Below are 13,797 nucleotides of genomic sequence, written 5' to 3'. Positions count from 1 at the left end.
CTAGGATATTGATTATATAATTAGTAATGGTATATATATTCCACACATGTCCCTATTATCTCACTGTACTAATGTAACATTATTAATTCATTCTTAAATCAGTCATTATTTCTTCTCAAACAAAAAAAAAAAAAAATCAGTCATTATTTAGATTATTAAAAAAAATCAATTATGTATTAGCAATGCCATGTGTGGAATAGTGGTGAGATATATAATATTATTCTTAGATAATTATGAGAAAATTATAAATGGGTAATGCTATATACTATAATGTCATTCCACCTTTATTCTACTGGATTGATGTGATAATATCCTATCATTCTTTAATTTTATTTTTTTAAAAATAAGGGTTAATCCAAAGACTAAGGCCTCGTTTGGTTCGCGGAATAGACCTATGAAGTGGAATGGTTATTTCTATGGAATAGTCATTCTTTTGTTTGGTAGGGGTCTATTCCTTGGAATAATTATTCCCATTGGAATACATATTCCTTTACGAAGAGGAATACCTATTCTTCTCAAAAATGAAAGGAATAGCTATTTAAAAAATAACCATTTATTTTATATTTTATTTAAAAAATAAAAAACCAAACCCTTCATTGGCTGGCCGGCCAGCCAGTATATGGAGCCGGGGGTGGTTGCACCACCCTTGGAACACCTCGCAGTGGACCCCCGAGGCATTTCGGGGGTGGTGCAACCACCCCCAGAGACCACTCCGGGGGTGGTTGCGGCCGTTCCCAGCTCTTGGTGGGTTATGGGTTTTTTTTTTTTTTTTAATAATTTTTTTAAAAAAAATTAAAAATTAAAAAAAATGTGGGGTTTTTTTATTAATTTTGATTAAATTCCAATTAAAATATATGTGTTCTTACCAAACTAAAGATTAGGAATAGTCATTCCATTCCGCCACCTTCTATTCCTATGAATAACTATTCATTTTCCTAATGGAATAGTCATTCCGCAAATCAAATGAGGCCTAATGGATATAATCACATTAACCCAATAGAATATGGCTTATGATGGTGTAGTACAACATTTAGGGTTGGGTATCAATTAAATTGGTGATGGTAGGGGCATTTTTGCCCACCGAACTGTCAAAATTACATGTAGGCAAAACCCACCCCGCCCGTCTCGAATAAGCCGATTTTTATGCTTAAAATTGCGGGTACAGGTCTCAAGGACTACCTGTGTGGGGCGGGGCACGGCGTGGGTTTTGATTTTTTAAAATCTCGAATACCTGCGCCCGCCCCGCCCAAAATAAAAATACCCTAAACTACCCATTCCTAAAAAAACCTAAACTTTCGAATCCCTCATTCCTTCCCTCCAATCTACACCGCTCAACCAAAATAACCTTAAACTCCATAATCTGCACTGCTCAACCTTGGAGCCACGCCCTCCTGAAGGATTGCTCCAGTCGCTAGATCTTCGTTGATGCGTGTTGATGAAGAGCGGCTGAGATCGGAGAACGACAATCTCCGAAACGAAGGCAATGGGTGTTGTGGGCAGAACTGTTTAAAGGTTAATATAATAGGTTTCCTCTTCAAAACTAACTCCCTCTTCACACTAAACGCACGGTTTAAGCTGATATCATGTTCTCTAGCACTCGGTTCAAGAGACACAAGATTGGGCAATTTTCTGGATATCACATTAAGCTGTCAAAGACTGAATTAAATACTAATTACATAAATGCCAAAACATAATTGTTGACCACTAACCTGTCAGCTAACCCACTACTACACTACTCCCCATAATCCCTTACATTAAGCACTAACCCACGATTGCCTACTTCTATTCTAACTGCTGGGAACACGTTTTACAAACCCACTTCCACGCTTATCTTTCCACTCATTGCCACGTTCTCCTTCCCAAAACTTCTCCCCCCATCTTCTTTTTATTTCAGACACTTTTATAACTTCAGACAAACCCCTTCTATTTATGCGCATAACACGACCGTTTCCCTTAGAAGACCTTGCCCGTAAGGTCCGAAAATTTTCGGCACAAATCCTCCAAATCTTTCCAAGTAGCTTCCTCTTCCGTCGCTCCCTGCCATTTGAGTAGCACCTCCACTACAACTCGGTTCCGTTTCCTTTTCAGTCGTCATCGGAGGACACAATCGGGCGCTGGAGCTAGAGTTCCATCAATGGTGACCTCCGGCAGCTGTGGGTTTGGGTGGATCCGTTCCCCCAAAGTTTTCTTCAAACTGGAGACATGGAAAATGGGAAATATTTTGGACACTGATGGAAGATCCAGCTTGTAAGCCACCTTCCCTACCTTGTAGATTACCTGAAACGGCCCATAGTACCTTGGAGAGAGCTTGAGATTTCTGCAGGTGGACACAGACATTTGGTGGTACGGTCTGAGACTCAGGTAAACCCAGTCTCCGATTTCGAATGTTCGGTCAGTACGCCTTTGGTCTGCAAAAAATTTCATCTTTGATTGTGCATCCAACAGGTTTTCCTTGATGAGAGCTAAGATGTAGTCACAACTCTTTAATTCTTCGTCGACTATGTGAACGCGAGTGGCTCCTGGTTCATATGGCAGCAATCGGGGTGGTGGCTGGCCGTACACTACTTCAAAGGGGATGAGTTTAGTGGACGTATGGGTGGACATGTTGTACGCCCACTCTGCTAAGGCCAACCATTTAGCCCAATTCTTTGGTCTGTCCCCCGAGAAACTGCGAAGATATCCTTCTAGCCCCTTGTTCATGATTTTCGTCTGTTCATGATTTTCGTCTGTCCATTTGTTTGAGGGTGGTAGGCTGAGCTCATCAGGAGCTCAGTACCACTTAACCTGAATATTTCTTGCCAGAAATTACTAGTAAACACTGGGTTCCGATCACTTACAATGGCTTTTGGAATTCCATGCAGCTTAAAGACATTATCCATGAATAACCTCGCCACTGTGCTTGATGTGTATGGGTGTGTAAGAGCAACAAAGTGAGCATGCTTGCTCAAATGGTCCACCACCACCATGATAACATTCCTCCCCATTGAGCTCGACAGTTCTTCTACAAAATCCATACTGATCTCAGTCCAAATGCGGTCTGGGATTGGTAATGGTTGTAGAAGACCCACAGGGTGCAAGGTTTCTGATTTGTTCCTTTGACAGACATCACATTCTCTGATGAAGGTTCTGACTGCAGCTCTTAATCCAAGCCAATAAAATTCTTTCTTAATTCTAGCAAAAGTTTTGTGTGTCCCCATACGCGCTGCTAATGGAGTACTATGGAATTGGTGCAGGACTTGTTGCTGAATTGGCTCCAAGGAACCCAAATGGATTCTACCCTTGTAGAAGAGAAGATCATACTGGAGATGATACTTTCTGGTGTCGAGCTCCCCTTGGTGATATTGCTGGAGCAGTTCTTGGATTAAGGGATCCTCCGGATAAGCTTTCTTTAACTCTTCTATCCATGTTGGGTTCCTGATACTAATTGCATGGTTGTGTGCTGTGTGACTGTGTGTATTATCTTCTTGCATGATTGCCTGTTGGTTTGGGAATTCTGAGTGTTCGGTAGTGTGAATTCTAGATAAAGCATCTGCTGCTTTATTTTCCTTGCCCTGTTTATACTCCACTTCGAAATCAAACCCTAACAATTTTGAAAGCCACCTTTGTTGAGCCGGAGTAACAATTCTCTGCTGGAGAAGGCATTTCAAGGCTTGCTTATTTGTTTTGATTTTAAACCTGTGCCCCATAAGGTAATGCCTCCACTTCTGTACGGCTGAGACCAAAGCCAAAAGCTATTTTTCATATGTTGATAATAACAAGTTCCTTCCCTTTAGCCTGTGGCTGTAATAGGCTAGAGGCCTTCCTTCCTGCATTAGAACAACCCCTAAACCTTCTCCAGATGCATCACGTTCGATTAGGAATGACTTCTAAAAATCAGGTAAACGCAGCACATGAGGGGTTGTCATGGCCTCCTTCAGTTTGTTGAAGGCCATGTTGGCCCCTTCATTCCAATGGAATGACTCTTTTTTTAGCAAGCAAGTTAATGGGGCAGCAATCCCTCCGTACCCAGCAATCTCTCCATACCACTGTACAAATTTCTTATAATATCATGTTAGGCCGAGAAACTCCCTCAAGGCTTTAGGAGTTTTAGGAATGGGTCAATTAGTCATGGCTGTGATTTTTGTAGGATCGACTTTCACCCCTTCTTATGAGATTAGGTGTCCTGAGTATCCAACTTATTGTTTACCAAAGGCACATTTGGATAGCTTAGCAAATAGCTGGTTTGTTTTTAGGATTTCCATAACCAACTTTAAATGTTTTAGGTGGTCTGTGAAGTTTTTGCTGTAGAGGATAATATCATCAAAGAACACTAGCACACATCTCCTCAAGTAGGGCTTAAACAGGTTATTCATAAGACTTTGGAAGGTGGATGGGACATCTGTGAGGCCAAAAGGCATCACTAGGAATTCGAAGTGGCCTTCGTGTGTTCTAAAAGCAGTCTTAGGTATGTCATGGGAGTCCATCCTGATTTGATGGTATCCCGACCTTAGATCTAATTTAGAGAAAATCACGGCCCCATGCAATTCATCTAGTAATTCATCAATATTAGATATGGGGTACTTATCTTTCACCGTTGCTTTGTTTAGTGCTCGGTAGTCTACACACATACGCCAACTGACATCCGCCTTTCTAACCAAAATGACCAGTGAAGAGTAGGGACTTTGGCTGGGCCGGACCACCCATGAAGTCAGCATGTCCCTCATCTGCCTTTCTATTTCCTCATTTTGGTAGTAAGGGTACCGATAGGGTCTCACACATGTGGGCTAAGTTCCCTCTAGGAGATTAATTTTGTGATCATGGCTCCTAGCCGGAGGCATCCCTGTTGACTCCTCAAAGACTCCTCTGAACAGTTGTAGGAGTTGCTGGATGGCTGGATGGGATATGGTGGTTGTCTTGAGATCCCCCGCCTTCACAAGCTGTACCCACACTCATTTACAGGGGCTGCCCCGGTTTTTGCAAATAGACTTGGCCTCCTCTAGGGTAGATTCGGTTGGCCTCATTCCGTGTAGCTGCACTTCTTGCCCTCCTTGCTGGAATTTCATGGTAAGATCCACAAAATCTCATAAAATAGGCCCTAAGAGTCTCAACCAATCCACTCCCAATACCAAGTCACAACATCCCAATGTAAGCAAGTAAAGTTTATGACTAAAGGAATAACCCTGCATAGATACCTGGACTGCTGCACAGTAATCTTGGCAAGGAACAGAGTTTCCACTGGCTACTTTAACTGACAACATACTCCATTCATGAGTTGGCAATTTGGTTTTCTTTGCCACATTTGGATATAGGAAGCTATGAGTACTCCCTGTGTCAATGAGGATCACAACTTCAAGAGTGTTGATATAACCAATCAACCTCGTAGTTTTAGGCGCCGGGGCTCCCACAATTGCATGAAGGGAAATTTCCAGTAACTCTCCTTTCTCTTTTGGTGCTTCCAACGCCTCTCCTTCCTGTATTTGCCCTTCCTGATATGTTGGTACAGCCCCCTCTTCTATCTCCAACCCTTCCAACAAATAAACTCTAGGCCGGCTACACTTGCGACCTATGTGGTACTTGTCATCACAGTAGTAGCATAGCCATTTTTCCCGGCATTCCTGCATTTGGTTTGGAGAAATCCGTCTAATGGGCAAGTTAGATCGTTTTGTCATGGTGTTTGGGTAAGGTATAGGGCGGTTGGGGTAAGGTAAATTGAAGCCCGCACCTCTGGCCATTGTGGGAAAAATGGGGTTGGATGGTTTAAAGAAGGTGAGGGGGGTAGCAGGTTTAGAGTAGGGTGGTTTACTGTTTGGGGACTGGGTAGGAGTTCATGGGCGTGCTCTAGAACTTATATTTCTTCTCCAAACTTCCTTTTCTTGCAGCCTGGCCAACCTGAATGCTGCTGGCATGTTTGATGGCTTAAGCATAGTCACCATAATTCTTACTTCCTCCTTCCACCCACTAATGAAAGAGCTGACTTTAAATCCTTCTGTCAATCCGGGTATCTTGTTAGACAAGACTTTGAATTGGTACTGATAATCTTCCACCGTAGATGATTATAAGAGCTTAGTGAAGGCTCCCACAAGATCATCATAGGCTGATAGTGCAAACCTGGTCTTGAGAGCTACTATAAACTCCTCCCAATTGGTTACTGGAGCCGACTCCATCAACCAATTATACCATTGTAACACTCTCCCCTCCATGTGAAAAGCTGATATGGGAACTTTCTGATTGTCTGGAGTTTGGCCATAGGAGAAGAATTGTTGAGCTTTGAAAACCCAATCCATCGGATCCGCTCCATCAAATTTAGGAAACTCCAGCTGTACGGGTTTTGCCAGAACTCCACCTCATTCTGGAACCGTGGAGCTGGAAGTCTCACCAGTGGGCTCCATATAGACAGCCAACTTGTTGGGGTGTTCATTAGCCTTTCCTTGGACAAGTTCTTGGTTTGTGTTGGGCTGAACAGCAGGTGAGACCTTCTTAAGGATCTCATCTAGGGTGGTTTTAGTACTAGTTTGGAACTCATCGGTACGTTTTTGGGCTGCAACAGTGTTGGTTTGAAATGTTGTTGTACTGGTTTTGAACTCCATGTAGTCATCTATGAGTTTAGCTAGACTCTCTGCCAGCTGAGAAACTCTGGTACCTTCGGCCATGGTCGCAAGAACGGTGTTCTGATACTACTTGTTATTGACATAACTGTTTAAAGGTTAATAGAATAGGTTTCCTCTCCAAAACTAACTCTCTCCTCACACTAAACGCACGGTTTAAGCTGAGATTATGTTCTCTAACACTCAATTCAAGAGACACAAGATTGGGCAATTTTTTGGATATCTCATTAAGCTGTCAAAGACTGAATTAAATACTAATTACATAAGTGCTGACCATTAACCTGTCAGCTAACCCACTAATACACTACTCCCCATAATCCCTTACATTAAGCACTAACCCACAATTGCCTACCTCTATTCTAACTGCTGACTACACGTGTTCCACTATACATGTTAGTGGAACACATTTTACAAACCCACTTCCACGCTTATCTTTCCACTCATCGCCACGTTCTCCTTCCTGAAACTTCTCCCCCCCATCTTCTCTTTATTTCAAACAAACCCCTTCTATTTATGCGCGTAACAATGGGGCAATGTTATTTGATAACTCTTGCCTCGATGGCCGGCACCGGCTGAAGTTGCCAAGAATTGTTTGGTCTTCGGCTGAAGAGCAATTTGCGGTGAACGGTCTCCAATGGCGGAAATTCACCCCGTGCCCAGCCCTAGTCAAATTCAATGTAAAAATATGTCCAATAAACAATTGCTTGGCCCAAAAATTAACCATTTAGGCCAATAAGCAACCCATTCATTCCCATAAAAACAGTCTTAGTCCAATATAAAAAGCCTATTGCTAACCGATTAACAGACCGACATGTAATCAACTTAACCGAAATAGTCGAAAATTGTTACCGTCGATATGAATTCGGTTAATTAAAACTGAGGTAGCCATTGATAGATGTGCAATAAACAAGGCCAAAGTTGTATTTAATCCTATGATTTTTCTTTTTTCAAAGTTGAAAGTCATGTTCAACTTTTAAAGAGTAATGGTATAAATTATATTTTTTATTTCACAATGTTGATGTGATAATCCTAACAAATACTTTAATTAGTTATTGTTAAAAAATAAATAAATAAAAAATCCAAGGCTTATTGGGGCTATCACATAAGCATTGTGGGATAGTTGTTTAATAAAAATGTGGTATACACCATTACTACTTTTTTTCTAATGAGTAAGAGTAATACTATATACTAAATTTTTATCACACAATTATTACACAATAACATAACAGCCCCAACCAACTTTTGATTATTATTATTTTGATTATTATTATTTTAACAATCACTAATATAATGGTTAGTTGGAATTGTCAAATCAGTATTGTGTGATTAAAATCATTTTCCATAACACAAACATGATTTTTTTTTTTTTTAAACAATGGTTGATCCAATAATTAATAAACATTGTCACATCAGCTTTGTGTGATGTTTGTGGAGTAATTATATTAATCACCACATCCCCCAAAGCCAACGTGACGTGGTTCCCAAACCTACAAATCAATATCTATGCAACAAATGTTATGGGAGACCACACCACATAAGTTTTGAGAATATGATAAGTGATGTATATCATGACTCAATGTTTGCGTGGCATGTAGTATTAATTATGCTATATACCACATTTTTATCACACCACTATTCAATCATGTTCACGTGACTATCCATCAACCATTATTAAAAAAAAAAAAGAAGCCCAATGAGCAATGACTGATTGCTACTACCACGTTATTCATCTTATTTATGAGGATCACACTAAATTACTATTGTCAATTAAACTTATGAAGAATGCTAGTCCTATAACTGGTTTATAACTATTTTACAATTTGTTGACACATGTCAGCATATAATTGGAGGATGCTAACATTTTTTAAATGGCTGACATGACTCCAATCACATGTTGACATATGTCTTAAAAAAGAAAAAAGAAAAAAGAAGAGACAGATGTCAACAAGTTGTAAATTTATTGCAAACCAATTGTAGTTCTAGTATAGATTAAAAATTAATAAATAATTATAGAGAAAAATATAACTTTAACCCTTGAATATGAACGTAGTTGTTAGTAACCCTTGGATTTAGGCCTGCGAAGAATTTTCTATCGAAGTATAACCATACACTTTATGCTGTACGACAATGCAGGGAGAAGAGGGCGTAAGGAGTTGCGATCACATAAGATATGTTCAAACTTATAAGGGAGAAGTGAGTTGTCTTTATTAAAGTTAAGTGCCTAGAAAGAAAACTAACGCTAACTATACTTGAGGTAGAAATTGGGCATATATTTTCCTCAAATTATCATTCAATTGTCAATGTTTTTATAAACTATAAATTGTGTCAATGTCTTCATAAATTAGTAAAAAATATTAATGTTCCCCTAAAACCTAACAAAAAGACAAAAAAAATCCTTTTTTTTTTTTTTTTTTCTATTATACAAAACAGTCATTATAATTCGAAAAAAAAAAGAAAATTTTTAAAAATAATAATAAAAAAAAACGAAAAAATAACTGAAAATTATAAAATAAAATTTTAAAAAAGGGGTAAAACGAAAACTGGTTTTGTTAATTTTTTTTAGATTTTTTAGTTTTTATATATAATTTTAAGAATTTTTCTAATTTTATTAAGGGTATTTTTGTTATTGGAAGACATTGACATTTTTTTTGTAGCTTAGGTAGGACAGTGTGACACAATTGATAGTTTGAAGGATATTAACCATAGAGTGGTAGTTTGAGAGGAATATATATACTTTTCAAAAAACAATAATAATATTTTTCACACCATAGTTAATACACTATATTAATGTGGCATGGGTCAATAGTCTTTTATTTAGCATTTGTTAACAAAATAAAAAAAAAATAAAGGGCTACTATCCCAATTCCCATAATATAAGCTGGTGTAAAGAGCATGATAGAAAGCATAAGGACTAGGCCCATAGCTATAGTGGGCCGCCACTTCCCTGGCACAGTATTACCAAAAAATAATAATAAAAAAAAAATCCACATACAAGGATATATTAAATTAAAGATTTCGGTAATTTTTTTTTAAATAGCTAGAGCTTTATTTCAAACAAATTTTATAGTTATTCAGAATTTTCTATATAATATAGATGAAATTTGTGACGTTCATGTTCAACTAAAGAATTTGAAATGTATTTTGGCTTGTATAAGTCTACAAAACGAATGAAGTAAAGGTTGACATTGAAAAAGCAATAACCAACATTAATTCTGACCGTCCATGTATGGGCTCCACTCCATTGTGTCTTGGTGTTGTGTCATTATTGTGTAGTGTGAGTGTAAGGATCACTCCCTAATCTTAACATTGTAAAAATATTCTAATGTAAAAGCATCTATGACAATGTTTGAAATTCTGTTTTGATATGACTAAATTATCACAAACATAGTAAAATTAATCTGAAATGAGGGCCAACTCGTGATCTTAACTAATTAATTAAGCGGTCCGCTTATAGGAGGGAGCTGAGCTTCACAAATCGGTGGCCGAATAATATAATACGAGTTAATCAATGAGGGGGGTACTGTAGATAACACATGTACGTGAAAGGAGATTCGTATAGGGGAGAATCTCATAGGGTGGCCGTGGCTCATCTCATCAAATAGGACCAAGACTCTAAGCAACATATCATTACCTCCCACATGTTCCTTCTAATCATTCATTCTTTTTTTATTTGCTTTTCCCTGAATTCTTTAACCCCTAACGTCCGGCTGAGCATTCATGTTCCCCACTGCGCAGACAATGCTTTCTTACTGTTCTGGCTTAAGGGCCTGTTTGGTAAATTCCCAGACCTAATCGTACTCGCTACTCGGTCTCAAACCAGGTTGGCCAAAACCCGCAGTTCCTAGCTAGTTATGATTCAATGGGTGTCTCGTAAAATAAAGCTTGCATCATTGCATGCAGTTAAACAGTGAAATATTGTAACGGACGATGGAACTCTCACGCGATTCGTAAGAAGATTCAATTTATTGCATGCCAAATTGTGAATAGAGAGATTCTCTATAGAAATCAAAAGGAATGTCAACCATAAAGTGCCGTTATTTCACTTCATCGGTTAAAATGAAGAGTTCGTGAAATAATTAATTTGATTTAATTTGTAGCCCACAATTTATTATGTACATGTTATTTAAGCTTAGAAAATAAAGAGATCGATCTTAGCAAATAGTTAAGATATTGTAGATAGTAGATACGGCCTCTTTTTATCATTCGTACACCCGTCCCTGTTAGCCCGGCTAATTTTGGTCGATCTATAGGACTTATAAAAAATGAGCCAACTTGGGTCGTCAGCCAAATGTGGGGTGACTAGGCCTGTTTCCAAAGGGTTCATTCTTGGGGTGCAGTAAAGACGACGTCTAACCTTATCCTGGGTTTGTTAGAGGAGGATGCTTGGCTCCTTGTGTACGTATCAAAGCTATCCTATTTAACATCCGATCCCGATAATTAAACACACGTTCATGATATTGATCAGGTGTGTCCAAGTACTCGTCCCATCTTTGTGATAAAGCATTAATTGGCACGAAATTAGGTTTATTGGGAACCATGTAAAGAATAATGTTGACAGATAAGAAATTGATTATAATTTAATTTTGTAGGATACGCCAAAACTAATTTGTTCGACATAATAATAAAGAGCATATAAAAGATGATCTGTTTCGAAGCTATATAATATTATGCTTTCATAGCCATAGGCACGTACCTCATTCTTTTGGCATAAATCGCATGCTTATTGAGTCGCAAACTTTTTAAAATTGAACTTTATTGCGTGACAAGAAAAAGAAAACCCCTAAGTAGGGATAAATATGCAAGCCCCCTCCAACCCAGGAGAGAGAAAAAATCACCAGAGAGAAAACCAAAGAGCCTCCCCGTTTTAGAGCCGTTTTGTCAGGGAGGGAGTGCCTCCCTCCTCCCGGCTGTTTTTTGTTTCTCTCAGTCTTTAGGACTGTAGAGTTTTGTTCCCCCCGGTTGAACCGATGGAGGGTGTCTTGCCTCTAGCTCTTTGGGCTATGGTGGCTTTGTTTATTCTTGTTTTTCTTTCTGTTTCTGGCAGGTTAATTCTTCTTAAGAAGTCTAAGGTGGAGTGAGGCCGGTTTTAGTGTCATCGACGGTGTGTTTCTAGCCGGACTTTCTTAGTTTTTCTCGGATTTTTTGAAGCTAGATCTACGTATGTCCGTCGACTTCTGGTGGACACGCGCTACCCAGCCGAGGTCCCTGCCGTGTTCCGCCCTGGTTGCCGGAAGCTGCGGTCGTGCAGGTCCTCGGAGCTCGGCGCGTGGCCCTCACACGCCAGGGCGTCTTTGTGTTTCTGTCTGCTCGTGTAGGCCACGCTCCGCACCTTTTGGCCATGCTTGGCGGCGTCTGGGGTCTCCGGTGACGGATCTTCTGCCGGGTGCGTCTGGATGCGGCGCGTGTCCTACACGCGCCGTCACTCCGGTGAAGCTGCCGCCCTACTTCATTGCCGGCGATTTTTTTAGGGTTTTCTGCCTTTGTGTTGTATTTTCTCATGTTTCTATATACAGTTTGCCTATGTGTGGTTCAAGTTTTATTATAATTTTTTTAGTAAGGGGCTTTATTGTAATTCTAATGAGATTTGAGATTCTGCTAGGCAGCTGTTTTTAAGTCAGATCCTTCTGGCTTAGAGTGTGAGGGATCTGTCTCTCATTTCTCATCTTCTATGCCTTGGGCTTTTAATATCTATGGTTAGCACCGCATGTTACTCCGTTTAAAAAAAAAAAAAGAAAAAAAAGAAAAGAAAACCCCTATGTTCATTTAATTTTGTTTCCCCTCAGCGGTTTCCTCCTGTAGAACTTTGGTAGATTTATTGTAGGATTCCTTGGGAAGGGTGATATAAATACCATTTACATTTCACTTTTTAGCTTTCATTAATCACCGGTCCCCACCCCCCCCTTTTCATCCTTATAATTAATTTCCATGTTGAAATGTGGAACGACAGATGCATATATAATGCCTAAAAAAGTTCTCGATCATCTACCTTCTCTGAATTATTATGATATAATAAGCATACAATTGCCAGGTAAGGGACATGTGGGGCTTTGCTTTTGCAGATTTAGACAAAGTCGAGGCCAAAGATGCTCACTAAAACTAAGATTGGAACGTTTAAGGTATATATATATCCTCCCCCATATATATATATATATAGACACACCATGTTGGTCAAAAAGGAAAAGGATGATTCAAAACTCATGCGTGGGTTATATATGCATGTCTTCTTATGAAAATTATGTGGAACAAATTAATAGGGAGTTTCTAAAAAATAAAAGGTACATATTGCATGACTCCAGTTATGAAAACAAATTTGAGGTTTATGAACCATATGATGTAGAAGTAATTCAAGAGCAATCTCAATATAAAAGTTTACATAGATAATTTTATTACGTAACAGTAAATTGAAAAATAAATTAATATACAAATTTAATTACATACTTTATTTTTTTCACCAAAAAAAAAAATGAATCTATTTACAATGAAGTGGCACAGGTTTGTTATTTTTCCCTGTTTTCGTCGTTGAGATGAACATAAAATGAGTATTTGAGTTTGTAAGAACATATGATTTAGTTACCTTATACGAAAATATCTCTTATGTTATTAAAGTTTGTTGAAATGAAAGTGCGTTCTCTTTAAATAAATATTCTTTTAGGCATGTTAAACAACATCAAACGATTTAGCATGTTTAATTAATATAATTAACTAGACACATTTATTTGGCACCTCATATGTTGTTGTGTAACAGTAACAAAAAATTAGGAAACCAATTCTAGTGCTTTCGGCTACCTTCCAACCTTTTTCACGTGCAATGTGCAAAAATGCCAAAAACTAAGAATGGAAATTCCCCATAATTAGAGAGCCCAAATTGTAGGAAATCATCTTTCAAAAACTAAATTTATTCTCCGCTTGTTTCGACGTAAAATGGTTTCCGTCGTAAAATGATTTTAAGAAAGTCATTTTTTCTAGAAAATATTTTTCGCTGAAAGCATTTTCCGATGTTTGGTGCATACGGAAAATCACAAAAAATTTTCAATGTTTTTATTCAATCATATTAACCTATAATCAATTGTTATTCCAAACATATAAATATTAATGTAAAATAATATAAAAATTACTGAAGACGAGATTGCGTCACTGACCGACAGGATTCCGGCCACTTTTACCGGATTCCACCATTCAGATAAAGCAGAAATCCGAACAGTTTCGTCGAAAT

Source organism: Alnus glutinosa, chromosome 1 (assembly GCF_958979055.1).
Source record: "Alnus glutinosa chromosome 1, dhAlnGlut1.1, whole genome shotgun sequence".
Taxonomy (NCBI): domain Eukaryota; kingdom Viridiplantae; phylum Streptophyta; class Magnoliopsida; order Fagales; family Betulaceae; genus Alnus; species Alnus glutinosa.
The sequence above is the reverse complement of the archived record's forward strand: the minus strand, read 5'-3'. Positions refer to the sequence as shown.